The following is an 18,719-nucleotide window of genomic DNA, read 5'->3' on the forward strand; positions in this document are numbered from 1 at the left end:
AAATTGCACAGTGATTAAATGTCAGCCTAAATAACTTGCAGCTCTTTGGAAACTTCAATCTGGAATTATTAGGTTTTACCTGCACCTTAAGAAAATGCAGATTATATTTTGTGCAGATCTTCACTTAATCTCTTACCAGTCATTAAACAACCAGTAACAGATATTTTATACCATTTTATAATCACAGTTTTGGGGGGGAGGGTGCAATTTATCTCCATAGGAAGGCTGAGTTGCAAGTGGAATGGAAAAAAAAACAAACAAACCACAAAATATTACAGAAACTTTGTTTATAGATTTTCTGGCTTGACATATACTGTTCCATCGTCCAACTCACATATTATCTTTACTAAAATCATGTACCTCAGGTATATCTATGACAAACTACCCTAAACTCTCACTAATTGCAGCACTGCAGGTATATAGATGGAACTATCCATCTGTTAAGTAAAATCACAAAATGCTCCATAATGCAAAAGATATACAAGATATAAAAACATAGATGGAAGTATCTCTTATCTAGGACATTGCATTGCTAAAAATACACTGAATTTTAATCCTGGATGAGGATTAAGGTTATTTATATTAAAAAGAGAAATAGAGAGCAAGAGAGAGCACAGATTACATCTAGTCCTCATAATTACTTTGTTCTCTGGAAATTTTTTCTGCTATTTGTCGGTTTCTCATAATGCGTAATAGGTCATAAATCTTATGAAATCTCTCTTTGAAGCAAGATCTCCTTTTAGCTAAAATCTGTCTGGGTTTGGGGTGACAAAATAGCCCCAGAATTCAGTTTGCTAAACTTAAAAAAACAAGGAGCATGAGTGAGTAGTTAGTGATTTAAAGCTGATCTAAAGCTATAGGGAAAAAGAAAAAAAAAACCAAAAAATTCCCAGCTGTCTAGTGACTCTTCTGCAGTCCAGCCATGAAATGAAGAAGCTCTGATGGAGTTAACTTCAGAGCCTGAGTATCAGCTGCCTGCTGATTTTTGGGTGCAAGAAGTAATCAATGATTTTTGCTAGCTGGACACTGAAAAACAGGTATTTAAGTCAAACACGTTGCTTCAGCAAACAGTGAAGTGCAAGCTAATTTTAAGGATTTAATTTAAAAATGTTAATACTTGGATTTGTTTGACAGTCAACTAACTTCTCAGAAAGCAGAAGAAAGTGCTCTACATCTCAGTTGAGACAGAATTCCTCAGTTTCTTGCTGGATGATGTTTTTTTTTTCCCTTTTCCTTCTTTTATCTGCTGGGGGCAGCAGTTCTAGGGAGCAATTAGTGAGAAGCAGTGCTGCCTCCCTGATGCATACAAACGCCAAGTCTTTCAGGAAACAAATTGCAGTATATGCTACAGAGAGAGAATTTATCTGCTATCCCTTTGCAATTTACTATGTAATTTTACCGCCTCCTGACAGTTTTTGGTTTTTTTTTTGGTTCTGCAGCTGCATTAGTCAGAACTTACATAAATTAGCCTTTTGATGGACAATTTGACATAAGAGTTCTGTGAAAGGCATGTAGAAACACTCCTGACAATCCAGACATTTTGTTCTGACAATATTAACAGCTTCTGCCGTTGTACACAGCGGAATTGCACGGCATATGTGCTCAAGTTGTTAAGGCTTAAATTAGCAAGCCATTATGTAAGCAAATTTTAAGCATAATTTAAAGGAACTAAATTACAAACACCCTGTGAAAACACCTGACATACAATGAGGGAAATGTTTCCAAGTCGTCTTTCTTTCCAAGTACAAATCACTGACATTACACTAAAATGAAAATCATTTCAGTGAAACCCAGGTCAGAAATGGGAATCTCTAGCATTTCAGCACTGATAATCAGCGTTACTTTCCCATGCTTCTGTGCTGAGTTAAATCAGTTGTCATTCATCTATAAAGTTTTTTACATCCTTACTCTGCCAGGGAGAAGCACCAGCCAGATGTTTTGCCGGCTCCTGCACTGCCCGCAAGGAGAGCGAATGGAATGGAGAGAAGAAACTTGAACCCATTACCATCTCGGCAATTAAAATGCTGGTTCTGTACAGAACAGAACGAGAAGGATCCAGAGCGAAGGTGCAGACCCTCTATAAGGAACTGACAGCACCTAGAACACTTTGTGCCATATTAAAAGCAGGTGGTTACTCCTGACACCTTTCCTCGAAGCACCCAGGTGACTTCCCTCTGCAATGCTGTCCCACGTGCAATCCTGTACTAGCAATGCTCTGGTGCTTCAGATGGAGGTACAGAGAATAGGCTGCCACCTCCAACAACAGTGTCTCCGAGTACTGAGGTAACAGGAAGGAAAGAAAACACTTGTACTTTTGGTTTCCAAAGCCAGTCAGTGCTGAGATGAAGACTAACATTACTAACACAGTGAATGGCCTCCCCACAGGACCACGGGCCGCTCTGACTGCGGCCTGGAGGTGGGACAGACACCATTTCCTCTGGGTGTTCACAGTCGTGGCATGCAGGTGATGGCTACGCTATGACACGTGTTGGGGGGTATCACCTCTTCATCACACCAGCACCCACACCCCAAAAGCTACCTTGGGCTGTAATGACCCGGCCCTCCTTTCAGCTGAAGTCCAGCCGAGGGTGCCAATCCCCACCACCTGAGGCTCGGAGTTAAGTCTGGAACAGCAGCTTTGGGGGACCCACCTGAGCAGAGGAGGTCAGTGGATGGTCCCCGTCCTGCTGGAGTCCTGCCCCCCGCTGTGCCCCGCTTGGTGATAGGGACCATCAGAAACCTGCCCTCCCCTGCTCCACACCGGGCACCGCCGGGAACAGGCCAGGAGCCGGGCCCAAGGCAGGCCGGCAGGGCTCCGAACGGGCACCTACACCCTCACAAAGGATTCCCCCCACCTCGCTCACTAGAATCATGCCCGGTTTTAAGAGGTTATCTTTCCCCCACGCAAATGATTTCAAATGCAAAAAATCAAGAAGCTGATTCCACAAGAGTTCTCTGAATTTCTGCTGCAGCCAGAAGTGAAACGCAGCAAACCACTACAATCAATGTAAAATTACAATTAAAATACTAAATTAGATTTCCTGAAGCTGATGGAAGGACCTTGCATGCAAAAAGTCATACTGTTCACCAAAGACATTTTTAAGAAATCAAGCTTTATTGTACTTTATTACCTCCTCTACTTTTTAGCCTACTAATAATTCCCACCTATTAATTACTTTCTTTTATTGTCCTGATTCAGACAATAGTCTTGGGTTTCCTTGCTGAGCTATATCTTTGAAGTGTGTATTCAGCTAGGGGATGGGCAGGGCCCGGGCAATAGGATTCCTGCTCTTCCCCCCTCTCCTTTGGAAATTTTAGAATTTCATTTTTTTTTACATTACTGTGTTTCCCAGTTAACTAACAACATTATAATAATAAATGATAAAAAGCATGGATTCTAACCACTTTGTCCTCCTTTGGGAAAGCATCCAAGGAAGCAGAATAAAAAGAGACAAGAAAAAAAGAAGAGAAAAACAATAAAATAGGCAAGTATTAATAGACAGATTTCAAAGAAATGCAATTCTAATAACTCTCTACAAAGAGATAAGAACATAAATTTAAAAAAAAAAAAAAAAGAGCTTTAAATAAAAAGATTACACCACTGCATATGTATAAAACATGTTTTCCCACTCTAACCCGCAGAAGCATGAACAATATAACAAGCAAAAGGCAAGTTACAAATGAATGGACACTTTTCTATTTCTGTGACTTGAAACAGTTGGTGAAAAATAGTTAAAATATATTCATTTTTTTCCTGATTAAAGATAAGCTGTATCATATGCACTCTAACATTAACATATCACAGTAAACCATATTTTCATAGACTTGCTCTATTGACACCACCTGCAGGTGATGCAATGTAATGCATCTACTTATATTGAAATAACGTGAAAATTTATGTCTGATATAATCACATAATTTAATCAGAATATGAATTTAATTTAATGACTCAGAAGTACTTTAGGTCTATGGGAAACTTCCAAAATAAAGATGAAATAGTGTTTTTCTTAGGGGGTTGGTTTTTTGTTTACATTAAATTTCATAAGCCATATTCAGTTGATGTTTAGCTCAAAGAAAGCGAAAAGGCCACAAACTAGTTCATCTTGTGAAGATGATTATCTGCTATAAAATTCGTGACCACTTTTAACTGATTTATATTGATATAAAAAGCGTTGCTGAATCTCCTCTACGAAAGACTGGCACCTTAAAGCCACAGCAAAAAGTTAGCTCACCTTTTTTTTTTTTTTTTTTTAAATAGAAAAAATATGAAAGATAATAAAACTATTCATGCATTAAAAGAATATTTGGAAAATATTTTATAAGGTACCACAGTACTGGCTGATCAGCCACAACTACTGACTGAATTGCAGCTGTAACTCCTGCTGCTGGGGTACAAGGGGAGGGACTGCCCGCAGAGGGGGTGCTCTGAGAGCCCCCCCAGTGCTGTGGCCGCCGCTGCCGCTCACTGCGTGCGGGGCTCAGGGAGGGGGATTTATCTGTAGTGTTCCTGCTTAAAATAATTTCAAAATAAATTGATAGAAGACTCTCACTGTGGTAAAAGTGGTTAGGCTTTTTTTCTAACCAAAAAATTGACTGATGTTATGTAAAAAAAAAAAAATCTATAAATATATATTAAAAAGTCTGTGAAAAAGAAATCTAAAATGAAATAAGAGTTCAATAAAAATTTCTCAATGTGGCGATTTACCTGAGCAAAAGGTTTTTTTCTTTCATTCTATGCAAAACAGGTTATGTTTTCTTAAAGCCATCATTCAGTAAAACTACACACTATGTATTCTTTTGTTTTAATTAACTCTGTGATTCCACAATCACTAAATGCATTATTATTCTTTACACACACCTCGCAACAAAGCGATGAATGAAACACCTCAGTAAAATGAAACATGAAATGCCAAACTTAAGGTGAACAATCCGCAGCGTGACAATGTCAAGGAGGCTTTTTCTTAAGAGTACACATCAGAGGACTTACATTGTTTGATCGCAGAGAGACACGGCCTCCACATCGAGCACAAAACTTGGTCCGGCAATAAGAGCACAAATGGCCACAACCATCTGCAAACTTTGTTTTATGACAGATTCCACATGTTGGAGCATCATCCTTGTGCTCTCCCTGGTAACGGCGGGCTTCTTCCCCTATCTTTCTTACTTGCTCTTTATAGCTTTCAAATTGTTGATGCAACCTCCTGCATAGATGAGAAAAAAGTTTATATAGCAAGAATAGTAGGAAATAACACTACTGTGTATTTCTTTCTTTCAATTTATAACTCTACCTAATATTCTTGGCATGTTCACAATAATAATTGTACCTCGTATCACATACACACTGCACATGGAAGACTGTGCAGGAGAATCGGAAGGAAATTATAACACTCATATGTATTCCTATTAGGTTTACTTCAAAGCTCGTGAGAAAATCATTTCACTTGACCAGAAATTGATCCAAATATAAAGAGATGGCAAAAAAAATAAATGCATAGACAGAGGTATCTACCACGTACAGAATAAAAGCAGAAATATAACTGCCTGAGCAAATTTACATTGCTTTTTAATGAACATTATTTATACAGCAGGCATAATAAATCAATCTTCAGTTATAGTGGCACACTTCTATTCTCATAAATCTAAATTACTAACACAAAGATTTCAAAACACGCTTTACAATCACACTGGCCCTACAAGAACAGGAGAACAGCTTTCTTGGTCAGATCTATATGTTACCAACCTGTTGTGTTCCCCCCTGGTAGGTCTGAGAGACCACTCAAGGTTGCAGATGTTTCCTCCAGCTCAGCCGTAGGAGCACAGAGCAATATTAGCAGGTACAGAGATGCCCAAGAGGAATGCTGGCCTGTCCAAAAAACTGGCAGATACTTCAGAGAAGTAGCATTTCTCCTCCGACTGCCCAAACGACAGCCAGCCGGACACTGCACCCACCGGCCACGCGTCCCGCTCCCCACAGAGACCCCTGAGCAGGGGGGAGCCCCCAGCCCCCCAGCCTTCACCTCCCCTTCTGTAAGTCAGGAACAATAATAATAATAATAAAATATTTAGTGATAAAAATATTTCTCATCATGGTATTATCTCTGAGGAGAAACGTGTTCTCCTGCTGGTTTCTCTGAGGTTTTCTTGGCAAAGATGAAGTTCCAGAGGGGAAGCAGCTGAAGGTCCAGGCACTCCCAAAAGGGGCAGCCCCTCTCCCCCCCAGCTCCCGGCTGCTGTTACTGCTCCTTGAGCACTGATTTTGGCATCCCCCGATCCCTCTCAGTGAGCTAACCCACGGACCTGAACCAGAAAATTAATTCCCCCAAAAAATTTTTTTTTTTTTTTTTTCCCCATCATTTTGCTTCCCCAATCACTCTGCTCTGAGCAGGGTGCTGGGGGCCTGGGCGGGAGGTTGGACACGACCTCCTGAAGGCAGAAGCGAAAAAGACCAGTCAAGGGCACGATCATCCTTTTTGCAGTAAGGAGCTCAGCTGCCATGAATCTTAATTTACCCCACCCAAAGCTAATTTGAAAGGACCATATCTCAGCTGTTAAGTATCCTACTGTTCATCAAATCACAGGAGAAAGAAAAAGGTCTGTGGGTGCTCCAGGACAGCACCGCAACCTCCAACCTCTGCTGTCATGAGCTCGGCCAAGACCTCATGCCCCCGAGGGGCAGGGTCCCACAGGGCACCTTGAGCAGCTTGGCCTTTTCACCCCCTCGCACACAGCCCAGGGGCTCTTCACACACATTGTATTGCTTCACATCTACGTCTTCATGGGTAATATTTCAAAGATCATGAAAAGCTAAATAGGGTATTAATAGAAACGGGAATCCTGGGTTGAATAGATTATAACATGACCTCTACAGAGGTTCTGATGATCGTCCCTCATCTCCGCTTCCTGCTCTAAGCACCCACTCCCTTAGTTAGCCTTGAGACCCACACCCTTCCACCAATGTATTTCTACTGAGACAATTCCCTGGTTCTGTGGGATTTTGTGCGTGTGTATGTGTGCCATGGATTTGTTTTGACTTTTAAGATCCAAGTAATCAGTGCTATTTGTAGGAAATATGGTTTTGGTGCATATTTTTACTTTAAGATTATATTTAAGCCCAGAAAATTGTAATTCAAATTAAATAAAGAATTGTGGTAAAATACACATAATCCATTTGGACAGGAATATCACCACTTGTAACTACATAAATCAACCAGTTCTCATACTAAAGAGAGTGACTTTATACAGGCACATTCTAGTGAGGATGCAGCAACAGCAAAACCAAAGAAGCCAAAGAATCTGTTCTCCCCCACTGCAAACATGATGCATTATACTTAATGCTTTATGCTAATGAAAAACTTGGCAGGAGTAGCAACGGAGTTTTTGATTTTTATTTTTGTTTTTTTTACTAACCTGATTAAAAAACCTTTACAGTATTGAGTAAGATGAGAAAAATAGGTCAAAAGAATTAGGCAAAATACCAGAGAAACTTAATACTTTTGGCCACATTATTGGATTACACATATGATTTAACTTATCTTACACAGCTGTTCACTTACAACGCATAAAAACAACTGAAGGCATTCAGGAATTTGTATAATAACCAGCTTAAAGAATGCAATTAAATAATGGAGAGGTCTGTAGGTAAATTTCTTATTAAATCAAATATTCTGTTAAAAAAATGGAACCATGGAAACTGAATTCGGTTCTCCTCCACTGCTGCAGGACTAAAAGCTCTGGCTCTTCACCAAGATGGGAAGGGAAGGTAACAGCTAGCGCTGCTCCTCCTCCTGTTCTTTTCCAATCAGACAGTCTACACCTGATTTTTTTTCCAAGCTTGTATCAAGCTCAGGAAGTGCATTAATACAACTATATTTTGCCCTTCTGTGTGCACCAAGGGGCAGCCGAACACACCAGCAGCCAAGCAAAACTTGAGTGAGAGATTTCATTTCTTTATACATAAGTAGCACTTATTTATAGATTTCTTACTTCCCACATCAGTGTAAGACCCTTTCCACCAAGTTCACACCCAAGTGCTCATCTCCCACGTCAGGCTCGGCATCGCTGGAGAAATCCTGACGTTTTATCTACAGCAGGAAAGGAATCGGAGGAACCGGTCGCAGAAGTCATGGAGCAGAAAGAATCTTACGCGACCCAGGGCAGGTCTGGTTCAATCACTTCTTTTGCAAGGTTTTGATCACCTTTCCCACCATTCTGAGGAATGACAGGATCTCAGAATCTATGGCTATTCTACAATGCTGAGAATTAATCCCTCCCAACAGGTTTGCCTTATATAGAAGTATATTAAGTATTAAGCAAGAACTAAAATACAGATGAATATTTTTCAAGTTTGGTCCTTAACTTCCAGGCTGTAGAGCACATTTTCATCAGATGAAAAGAAAATTTAAGTTTATTAAATATTCCTTAATGTAAAAAAACACCTAAGAGTTAGGTTAAAGACTTAATAACAGCATATGATACAAGGGATTGGGGCATTCTTGAGGCAGATAGCAATTCAACGCCTTCTGACAGAAAGAGCAAGCAAGCTACTATGTAAGAGCAATATATGCATATAGTCACACCATTTTCCAGAATGCACCCCAAAACTCATCTAGTTCTGCTACTGAGGTCAATGGCATAGCCAGAAAAAGGAGGTTTCCTCACCCACACAACTTCCAAAGATGAAGGGGAAAAAATAAAACAAAGGTTAGAACAAAAAATAGAGAAAACTATTCCAGGACTTAACACTGGACCTATATAAGCCAGACTGAAGAAGTTTCATAGACATTTTCCTTCAAAAGTGAGAAATACAGGAGGCAGAGGACGGCCAGAGGCAGCGATGCGCTGCACATGTACTCCTCTTACGGTCTCCACGCACATCAGGACACAAGTATGAAATCAAATTCATTCAAATTTTATAGTATCTATAATAATTGTTAAAAATCACCTTTCAGATGTGTTCTGTAACACAGTAGTAACAGACCATTTTATTGCTTTTTTTCTGTTTCACTTTTAAATTCCTATAGTGTATACCTATCTGAAATATTCACACATATACATTTGAGATTTAGAAGTGGCAAAATGGTGCACTTGCATATTTATGCTGTATCTGCACAGATTTTTCTAAAAATGCCAGAGATTTGGGTCACCTTTATACACCACTACATTTTAAATTATTTTTAAACGTAGCATGAAACTATATTTTTTACTTAAAAATCCAGCAGATGGCGCTACAGATTGCAGTATCGCTCTCCCACTTAGACGAGTCAATCTTGGGGCTCATAAACACCTGATTTAACATAATAAAAATATTATGCCCTGTCATGAGTTCATGTTAGCAGAAAAAGCACCACCTTCTAAGTGACAGAGGCTCAAGCGACTGTCCCCCAGCAGCTATTGCATGTATGGAAAAAGCTGAGTAAAATGCAGTGCTTTCCCCTCTTCACCCGCACCACACAAACACAACCACACAGAGCTTAGACAATCTTTCCCAAAACAAAAGAAGAATAATTCAAAAATGCAAACTCAGATTTGTCCCCACACATTTTCTTCTGCTGTAGATGTATAAAAGACTAGTACTTCCTTGACACCGTGGTAGGGTAATGTATCTGGACAAACCATCCAGAATTCCAGCAGTTCTGGGTATTTAATATGCCCATGAAGGCAACGGCTGCATCTACAAACCCGCAGGCAAACTGTTGCGTTGAAGCTGGGACCTGAAAACCATTGATGAGCTGGAATTACCTGGCTCTCACTGGGTGCCCAGTTGCTCTGCCAGAGCTGGGGGTCCCATCCCACGTGGATGTCCCCAGAGGGAACACATCTCCCACAGGCCACCTCAGGTCTGCCCCTGGCACCAGTGCCGAAGCTGGGAAAAGCTGCCAACTCCTGATGGGCTTTGGGAACACGGGCTTCGGGAACACGGGCTTCAAACCACTAAGCCAAGACAGGCAACCCGGGCAAGATGCTGTGGATGGTTTTGTCTGAATAAAGGGAAATGAGGAGCTTCGGGGGAATCCAGTACGTGTTGACTGGAAGAACAGCTGAAGCTCAGTGAAGAAATCTAGATATATGTGCTGGTTACTTCATGCATCATCACATCACATATAAATCTGAAATTAAAATTTATACCCTCTGCACAAATAGGACAAATTAAGGGTGAATAGTAAATAAACATATCTAACTCCTCCAGCTCCTCAGCGCTTGACGTAGCAAGATTCACATGGGAACATATTTGAAGTTCAGGGTGTTTTTAAACGTTTGGGGTGTGTTGCTTTTTAGTACAGATGACACCTGGTTTGGTGGTTTTATGAAGATCAAATAACTGCTGAAGGTACTCATATTGGAAAATACTGTACTCCTGAGAGATTTGGGATGCTATGTTAATATTCCTTTATTTTTACTATTGCTGTACTTTTTTATTCAGTGTGAACTGCCGTTTTAGAAAATGTAATAGTATTTGTCCATAAAAAACACTCTCCAAAGGCCAGCAAGACATGGGTCTGTGTAAGCTGTGAAACAGGCAGGAGGAAAAAAGGTCATGTTTGTGTAAGAGTAACCCAAGCATTGATCAAAGGTATGCAAATGGAAGAGCTAATGCCTTCATTATCTTGAGGGTGTTGGATTTTCTCCTCCACAAACTGGCTGCTTCTACCCCCTTTCCATGACTTTACTTACCACCCATTTGATCTGTCCCTATTCGTATTTCCTGTAGGGCTTGTCTCTCCCTCCTACACTTTTTTTTTAATAAATATATATCACAATAATTATTACATATGACATACACGATAGCATGTTCTTTATAATAAAAGCAACAAGTATTCCTCAAAATCTCCGATTTTGCCTGGGCTGAAGGTTTCTTCATTCTCCTCTGTTCATTCAACACACAACTATGGGCCCACTCTGTTATTCTCTCAGTTTGGTCCTCACCTGCCGCTCATGGCATTTTTCACCTCACCAGCAACCACCCGAGTCCTGCTGGGCATCAGCCCTTTCTCCTCCACATGCCAAGATCTTGGCTTCCTCCCTGTTTTATTGGTGCAAACACCAGCTTGACCATGCTTGTAACGTACAGGTCTGTTTCTCTACTTCACATTTGTCTCCTTCTGTCCAAACCAAAATATTTGGCACAGGTTACTGTCTCCTGTCACAGGCGTACATCAAACTCCATAAACTGAAACAGAGATTTCCTTCTACCTCCAGCAACCCTTAACAACCACCTCCATTCTGCTTGCCCCTCGGGACCAATAACTGCAGTGCTACACTGCACTCACACCTATTTAGACCTTCACCTCAAAATGCTTTATAAGCCCTGGAGATTACTTTTGCAAATTAAAAAAAAACAACACAAAACAACACCAAAATTTAGCTAATTTCATATTTGTCAGCTTAAACATTCAGCTACCATCAGATCATCCCTCAGTTCCTTTTCTCTCCAGTGCAAGCCTGTCCTGCTGATAGTCTAATCACAATCCTGCAACGAATATAATTTAATTTATTTTACCTCTCTCTTTGTATTCTTCCGATGAGCCCCTTTTTTCTGCTGCATAAAACATAAATAGCTTGTCTTCACCTTCAAAGACTTTCACTGCCTCTTTCCACCTGCCTGTCTTTTCTTAGTCACTGCTGAGATAATTCTGCTCAAGTTAAACTATCAAGCAAGAATCTTCAGGGTTTTCCCTTTGCTGCCCCTAATGTGGGGATATTAACAACACTACCCCATTATCCACCCTCAAACTCTCCTTTGCCTCGATGCCTACAAAGATCTGGACGAAAATTAGGTTACTGGTATGCTAAAACTTTTACTTATCAGGCCTGAAAATACAGACTCCCCTGTCTGCTCCTATTATTGTATTATTTGCTTTATATTTGTAACGCAGGCTGCCCCTGTGGCAAAGACTCTGCCTTTTTTTCTGCGTTCATAAAAACCCTCACTCAGAAGGGTTATAGTCCATGACAAGTGCTTCCAGGCAATATGGTAATACAAATTTCCAAACACGATTCAGAAATTCATTAAGTTACTTTTTTATTTCTTTTAATCATTTTATGATTCCAGTCACTTACTTTTGGTATCCGACCCTCAGGCAATTCACTCATGCTTTTCCCCATGTCCACGAGGGACAAAGTGTTTGTAGTGAATGTTGGTATTTTCCTATACACCCATGACGCCAGGAACCAGGAGCAGCACAACCACAAAGCATCTCATTGTGAGACTCATGATAACGTTCAGACTCGGCCAAGAAGAAGGTTTCACTTATAGACCTCACATGGGAACTTAGACCTGGCCACCAGGGCTGGAATTAAAAGCTGTTCACTGGTAACAGGTACTTTTGCCCTCTAAACAAGTTATCTTCATTCCAGTCCCCTCCTCATCTCTGACCAAGCGCACACCCCCCGGCAGCAGCCCCACAAGACTGTACAGGCTGGGGCAAGAGGTCCCTCACCTTGGCTAGAAAATGCAAAGAGGCACAGTTGGGTGGCTGCGGCTGCACCTCGCACCAGAAGGAACAGGCATTTTCGAGCTAACGTTTTACTAAAGGCAGCAAGCATATAATCAAGCTCATTAAGTAACTTGCATAAAATGTCATTTTTCAGCTTCCCGGAAGTTTTCTAATGTAGGTTACTGGAAAACTTTATTTTCATATACTTCTATTTGTTTTTTAAAAATAACCCCAGCCCACAAGCAGACTTCCTCCTTACACGGCTGAAGAGCTGTGAGTCAGAAACGTACAGTATCTACAATATGGAATTTACATTCCAGCTTCCCACTGTTCCTCCCAAATGACCATTACCCTTTCTGAAATATAAGAGACAAAAAAACCCAGATAACTAAGCAAACAATGCATAATTACTAAAAAAGGCATAGCTGAGGAATTCAAAAAGAAGCTATGTATGTCTTGTATTAAAAAGCTCTTACACATTCAGATATACTTAGTACTGAAGGAATCAATGCCTTCCATTGAAAAAATGATTAATGGTTATCCCTTCTCTGTTCTAAAACATACATTCTTATGTCATGGCTTCTATGAAAAATGCAAATAACTTAAATCAACTGGTTTTGTCTTTTTTTTTTTCATTCTGAGTTCATAAAAATATGAAAACTGATACCACTGCTAAAAAGACGTTCCATTCCCCTCAGGTGACTATTTCCACCACCTTAAGTAAGAGCACAGTTCCTGTGCTTTGTGGTAACTGTGTGCAGAAAAGCTTAACTTCCAAAAGTTGAAGGCTTATTTTTCATTAAAAGTGTTTCAGTGCATTAGGAGGGGTTTTGTGGATTTTTTTGGGCAGGGAAAACTTACATTTCATCAGTGAAAAATTATTTGGAATTTGAATACTTTAACAGGCCAAAAATATTGAAACAAGACTGAGAGAGGAGGGAGACAACACCTTTCCACCCAGTACTACTCCATCTCAACGATATCTCTGGACCTAGAGCCCTTGCACTTTTGGGAACTTTTGTGCCCCCTTCCTTGGCCTTTTTAAGGAGATATAAGAGCTTCCACCCAATTCTGTTATGAGCCAGCACCTGGAAATACAGGTGCCTGTTGCAGGGCATGAGCCTTATTCATCATGTCCCAGCTGGCTTGCACAAAACAAGGAGAAAGACCTCTAGGTCACAGCACAAGCACGGAAAACACTGAAAGGGCAACACAAATCCAGAATACAAGAAAAACAGATAAAATGTATGATCCACCCCTCTGAGGTGGAGAGGGAACTCAAGTGATGGACATTACACCGGGGTGGAAGAGCCTTCAGCTGGCTGTCACAGAGAACAAGAGCCTTGTCAGAAGAGGTTACTGCAAGAGAAGTCCAGCATTTTAGATTAGCCACAAAAGCAGGTTCCACATAAAGCCCCCCGAACAAGCTTGTGATGTAAGTTCAAGCAAAGAGTTAGCATTAACGACCTACTCCTCCAAACAGAAAAAGGTTCTAGATCCGCTAATCTGACAAGTTTTTTAATATTATCCAAGTAAAATTTTTAATTACACTGGCCACAAATAATTACATTAACCACAAATAATGACACTGCTCAAATTTGGTGGCACAAGGCTTAATAAACGATGAAGTCTCATCCAGGTAGGGAGCCTGCACATAGTTCCACACCCAAATAATGCTCATAAACATTTGTCCTGAGGCCCCTTGGAAACAGGGGTCTGCTTCTTGTTTTCGAAACTACAAGCAACAACCATAGTCCTCAATCGTTTCATCACTCACATCTGAACATCACATTCAATAAAACGGCCCTGGTGAGCAGGGGAGGAGGCAGCGGCCTCCGACGCACAGAACAAGCACCAAATCACTCCCTCAATTTGTCGTCACCAACGCTGAGTCCCACCAAATCAACAACTGTAAAAAAAAAAAGGGGGAAAGAATAAATGGAAGTACCAACAGAATACAGACAGTTTTAAAATAGGTATAAAAAGGATGCTACCTAATCCTGGGTGGGTTTTAGGTTTTTTTCTTTACTGCTGCTTTGCTAGCTAATAAACAAGGTGTTTTCCTCTCTAGTTTTATTACAGGCCGTAAAAAGTGGAATATTTCAAGTACTGTATTGTGGGTTTCCTTAACAACTGCCTGAGTGATGTCTCCATTTTCTTCATTCACCTAAATATAACCAAATCTAACCCGGCACCACGCTCTCTTCCACACACAGCACAAGACGTGTGAAGCACACCTCTTGAATGAGCTGACCCGTGTCAGCCCGTGACGGCGTAACGCTGCGTTAGTGCCACTGCTTCACTGAAAGCAGCACAAAATGCTCCTTGGAGCAGCAGTCTCTGAGCCCCATCAGAAATTCCTCCAGTAAAACACTGTTTTGTGAAGTGGCTCTGCCAGCAAATGTTCCTTAAAATACATTAAATCAATGAGTAAAGAATAACTTGATTTATTTTCTCTCCAAAAACATCAGCTTCATTTTATTATGCAATACAAATATCATTTATTTAAGCTGAGCTTCACCAAAATCATATTTTTGTGAACAAACAAAACCTAATCTGTTTTCAGAGTGAAGCAAAGGAGAATTAAATGGTGTTCTCTTCCATTTATTGAATTAATTTACTGAATCACATAGTATGCTACTGTGGGCATGTTTTTTTTCCTAAAGACGGTCATCACATTGTAACCAACCAGCCAGAAAATGGCAGATAACTGAAAGTCACATGAAAAAAGTGCAAAAAGCCTGAAAGGGGGCAGGAGGTGTTTACAGTAGAAAAGCTGACTTTACAGATTGGAGGGGGGGGAGGGGGGCAGGAAATATGGATGAAAATCCTAAGGAAGAGGTTTTACAAGCAAGGCACAAATCTGCACCTACACAAAATCAGGAACACAGGTACCAGCATTTAGCTCTCACTCTGGATGCAGAGCTGCTGACCACCAGACATTAATGACACGGTGCATGAGAGAGAGAGAAAATGAGAGAGAAGGCCATTTATCCAACTGAACAATATTAATTAGTAGCATCGCTAAGTTCAGCTGGATGAATCCCACAAAGCCGGGATGTTTGTCCTCATCAACCAAGGTACCTGCAGCAGAGACCATTCAAGGCAGTGGACAGCAGAGTAACCACCCACCAGATGGAACCACCCAAAGTCTTAAGGGATCTGCCACCATTTATAGGCACTTGGTCCTATGTGGAGTTACACTTCTAAGCTATGAGGTCAGTTTGGAAAACCCCAGGAACAGCAAAAACCAGGGAAGCTGGTAGATGATCACCACAGAGTTATACGGCTTCGCTGCAGGTACACAACTGTGACTTGATGTTAGTTGGTGTTCCCATCAAGAAACCATAGGAAACAGAGGCTTCTGAGCACCTCTTCTAAAATTTAAGCTTATGAACACCTGGCAAGTCAAGATTTTTACATCTTAAAATACAATTGAATGAAAAATTCATCCAAATGCTGCCGCAGGCTCCTCTACTTCTAATTCAGTGATGCAGTCATTTGTCATACTCTGTTCACCTGCCCCCAAAATTTAACTGCATCGTGACAGTTGGTGATGCAATTTTTTTGGTGTCAGTATCGTGAGAGATTAAAATGCTGGATTAAAATGGCATCAGCCATCACTAGTGCCAACACTTGCAAATCATAATGTATTTTACCCGTCAAATCAGTTTCCAAAACAGTTACTGAGTGCAACCCTAATAAAGTTGCAATTAGCAACCAGGGTAAGAACAGAGCCTGCTATACTCTGAGAATACTGGGTTTGTTACAGTCACACGGTGGGAAAAGATGCTTAAACACATTCTGGTTTGCTGCTAACGGGGCATCGCACACGAGGGAAATAAACAGCAGTCCCTAAACTGCAGCGTGTCCCGTCTGTCATCCGGCACCTGCTACAAGTTTGGAAAGTTGAGAGGTGTGGGTACCGGTTGAGCATAACAGGAAATTACATTGGAGCAATGTTTATTAAAACAGCTTTCTGAAACAGTCTCTCTCACACATGCGTTTGAAAAAAAAAAAAAAAAAAAAAAAAAAAACCCCTAAACTGCAGCGTGTCCCGTCTGTCATCCGGCACCTGCTACAAGTTTGGAAAGTTGAGAGGTGTGGGTACCGGTTGAGCATAACAGGAAATTACATTGGAGCAATGTTTATTAAAACAGCTTTCTGAAACAGTCTCTCTCACACATGCGTTTGAAAAAAAAAAAAAAAAAAAAAAGTAATCTGAGTATTTTTGGCATCCAATGTGTTAAACAGATGATAGGTATCAGATGGCAATGCAGGGTGAGCAGCAAAAATATGACAAAGCACAGTGGTCTGTAAACAGAGCAAAGCTACTGAAATTCTAAGGACCATATGGTGGTAACAAGCAGGACACGTGCGAAACAGGAAAAGCTCTCACAGTGAGGGGTGTGATAGGAGCCAGCAAGATGCAGAACTGAAGAAAAAATTACAATAGGACTGCAAGCACAACAGTGATAACGTTTCAAATTAATTATATTCAGCTGAGGCTCAGTGTGTACAATATGTCTTCTACCTAAAAATAATTTAACAGCCTCGCTGAGAGCATCTCTAATTTATCATCCTGTTCACCTTCCTTTGTAATATCCATATTACAAGGAACAAAAAGGGTTCACACATCTATTTTAAATATACCATCAAAGTGCTTAAACACAAGATAATGATTAAGCTTGTCTCCAGCATTATTTAATTCTCTTCATTCTTCTAGATGCCAAAGTAAACACAAATGAAAAGCATATGGCATTTTAGTGAATTAGAAAATTAGAAAAGAAGAACATTAGCTGGTTTTATTTTATGCTTTAAGCATGGCACATAGTAAAATTAAAAATTTCAAGGCTTTTTATATTTGTGATTTATTTTAATTCCTTCTTTTAATGTACTGTCTACTGAAGCTAAATGTTCTCAAGAATACTATTTGTGAAAGAAAACCCACAGCATGCTCTCTACATTTTTATTACCTATTTTTTCACAAAATGATCACAGTTCATAACTGTTTTAAGAAAATTGTCTTGAACTTGAAATTATTCTCAGTAGAAAAATTGAGCCTCTTCTGTGGCGAGCATCCTTGCTTCCTGATGCTCACTGAGACTGTACAAGCTAAGAATCAAATCACTGTTAACAAAGAATTTTTCTGCAAAAATCTCTTATCAGATGGAGTTTTTGAGTAGAAAGTATAAGTCTAAAATTAGTATAAACTATTTTTCCTTTGATCTTAACCTCCACAGAAAGGCCTATAGAAAACCATGACATTCAATTTCAGGTTTTCTCCTCCTTTCCTTCCAGTCTTCTATCAACAGTTTGATTAATTTCCAAGCACACTATTTATGTCCAAACTCTTCCAAAAAAAACAAAAACAAAAACAAACATTCCCATAAAGAAATTTAGTCCACACTGTTCAGTACTGCTAATATTTCAAAATAAGGATTTTTATTCCTAAATATAATGCATATTGGAAAATTGTCATAGGGACAGCCCAGCAGAAGGACACCAAGAGGGAGGCCTCAGTAACCACATGCTCGTTAATTACATCCAGCAGACCCGCTGGGGGTCTCTCCTGAGGAGCCCTACTAGTCATAGGTATGATTTTAAGAGAAGGAAAGCTTCTGCCAACCCATTTCCATTTAAGTCCTGACAGAAAAGCCCTTGGGCTCATTTTAAACCAATAATATCTTAAATAACAGGAATGAGTGTCCTTTGGGAAACCGCATAAAGTCTACTAACCTGTTTTATGATTCTGCCTGCTATTCTGAAATACCCATAAATTTGGCAGAGAGACATTTCTCCAAAGGTTTTCCTGGGTTATTATTTTTCTACTGTTCTACAGTGGTTCTCCCAACAGCCCATTGAGCAACGTGCCCTCCCAGGGCTCTGGGCTCCCTGACCATTTCTAACCACCACAGGAACAGACAGGCTGGTGAGACACCTCCTGCGGAAAGGCCAGCCCTCCAAAATTAGCTCCAGTGCCACAGAAGGCTCCGGGTACAAACCTGACACTGCAGTGCAGCTGTGTCCATAGAAAAAGCACTAATATCTTTTCAAATGGCCAAGTCAGTATTTGTCCCAGAATACTTGGATCTAACCACAGCATTGGTCTCCTACCTATCGTCTAGCAGAAAAAGGTATTTCGTTCCCCTTGGCTAGCCCTTTAGAGAGCCAAAAGCTGTAAGGATTTAGTTCTTGTCACATCCCAGTATTTTCTTAACCTAAAAATGGGCTTCCAGATGGAGCTAGATGTAAAGGAAGAATATCATTCTTTTACATCAGGAT

General features: G+C 40.4%; 1 protein-coding gene across 12 annotated transcripts in view; it reads right to left on the reverse strand.

Annotated features, from left to right (window-relative positions):
* Window positions 1–18,719, reverse strand: part of RIMS1 (regulating synaptic membrane exocytosis 1) — a 227,620-nt gene that overhangs the window by 162,903 nt on the left and 45,998 nt on the right. For 11 of the 12 annotated variants that reach the window (XM_014949338.1, XM_014949348.1, XM_014949342.1 and 8 more), the window contains exons 1-2: window positions 4,988–5,104; window positions 3,403–3,414 (exon numbers count right to left, since the gene is read on the reverse strand). The gene's annotated coding sequence lies outside the window, so the exon portion shown is untranslated. Of the gene's footprint in view, window positions 1–3,402; window positions 3,415–4,987; window positions 5,202–18,719 lie in introns of those variants that run through there. The other variant, XM_014949336.1, reaches the window with a different exon arrangement.

This window comes from Calidris pugnax, unplaced genomic scaffold (genome assembly GCF_001431845.1).
Source record: "Calidris pugnax isolate Ruff unplaced genomic scaffold, ASM143184v1 scaffold132, whole genome shotgun sequence".
In the NCBI taxonomy this organism is placed as follows: domain Eukaryota; kingdom Metazoa; phylum Chordata; class Aves; order Charadriiformes; family Scolopacidae; genus Calidris; species Calidris pugnax.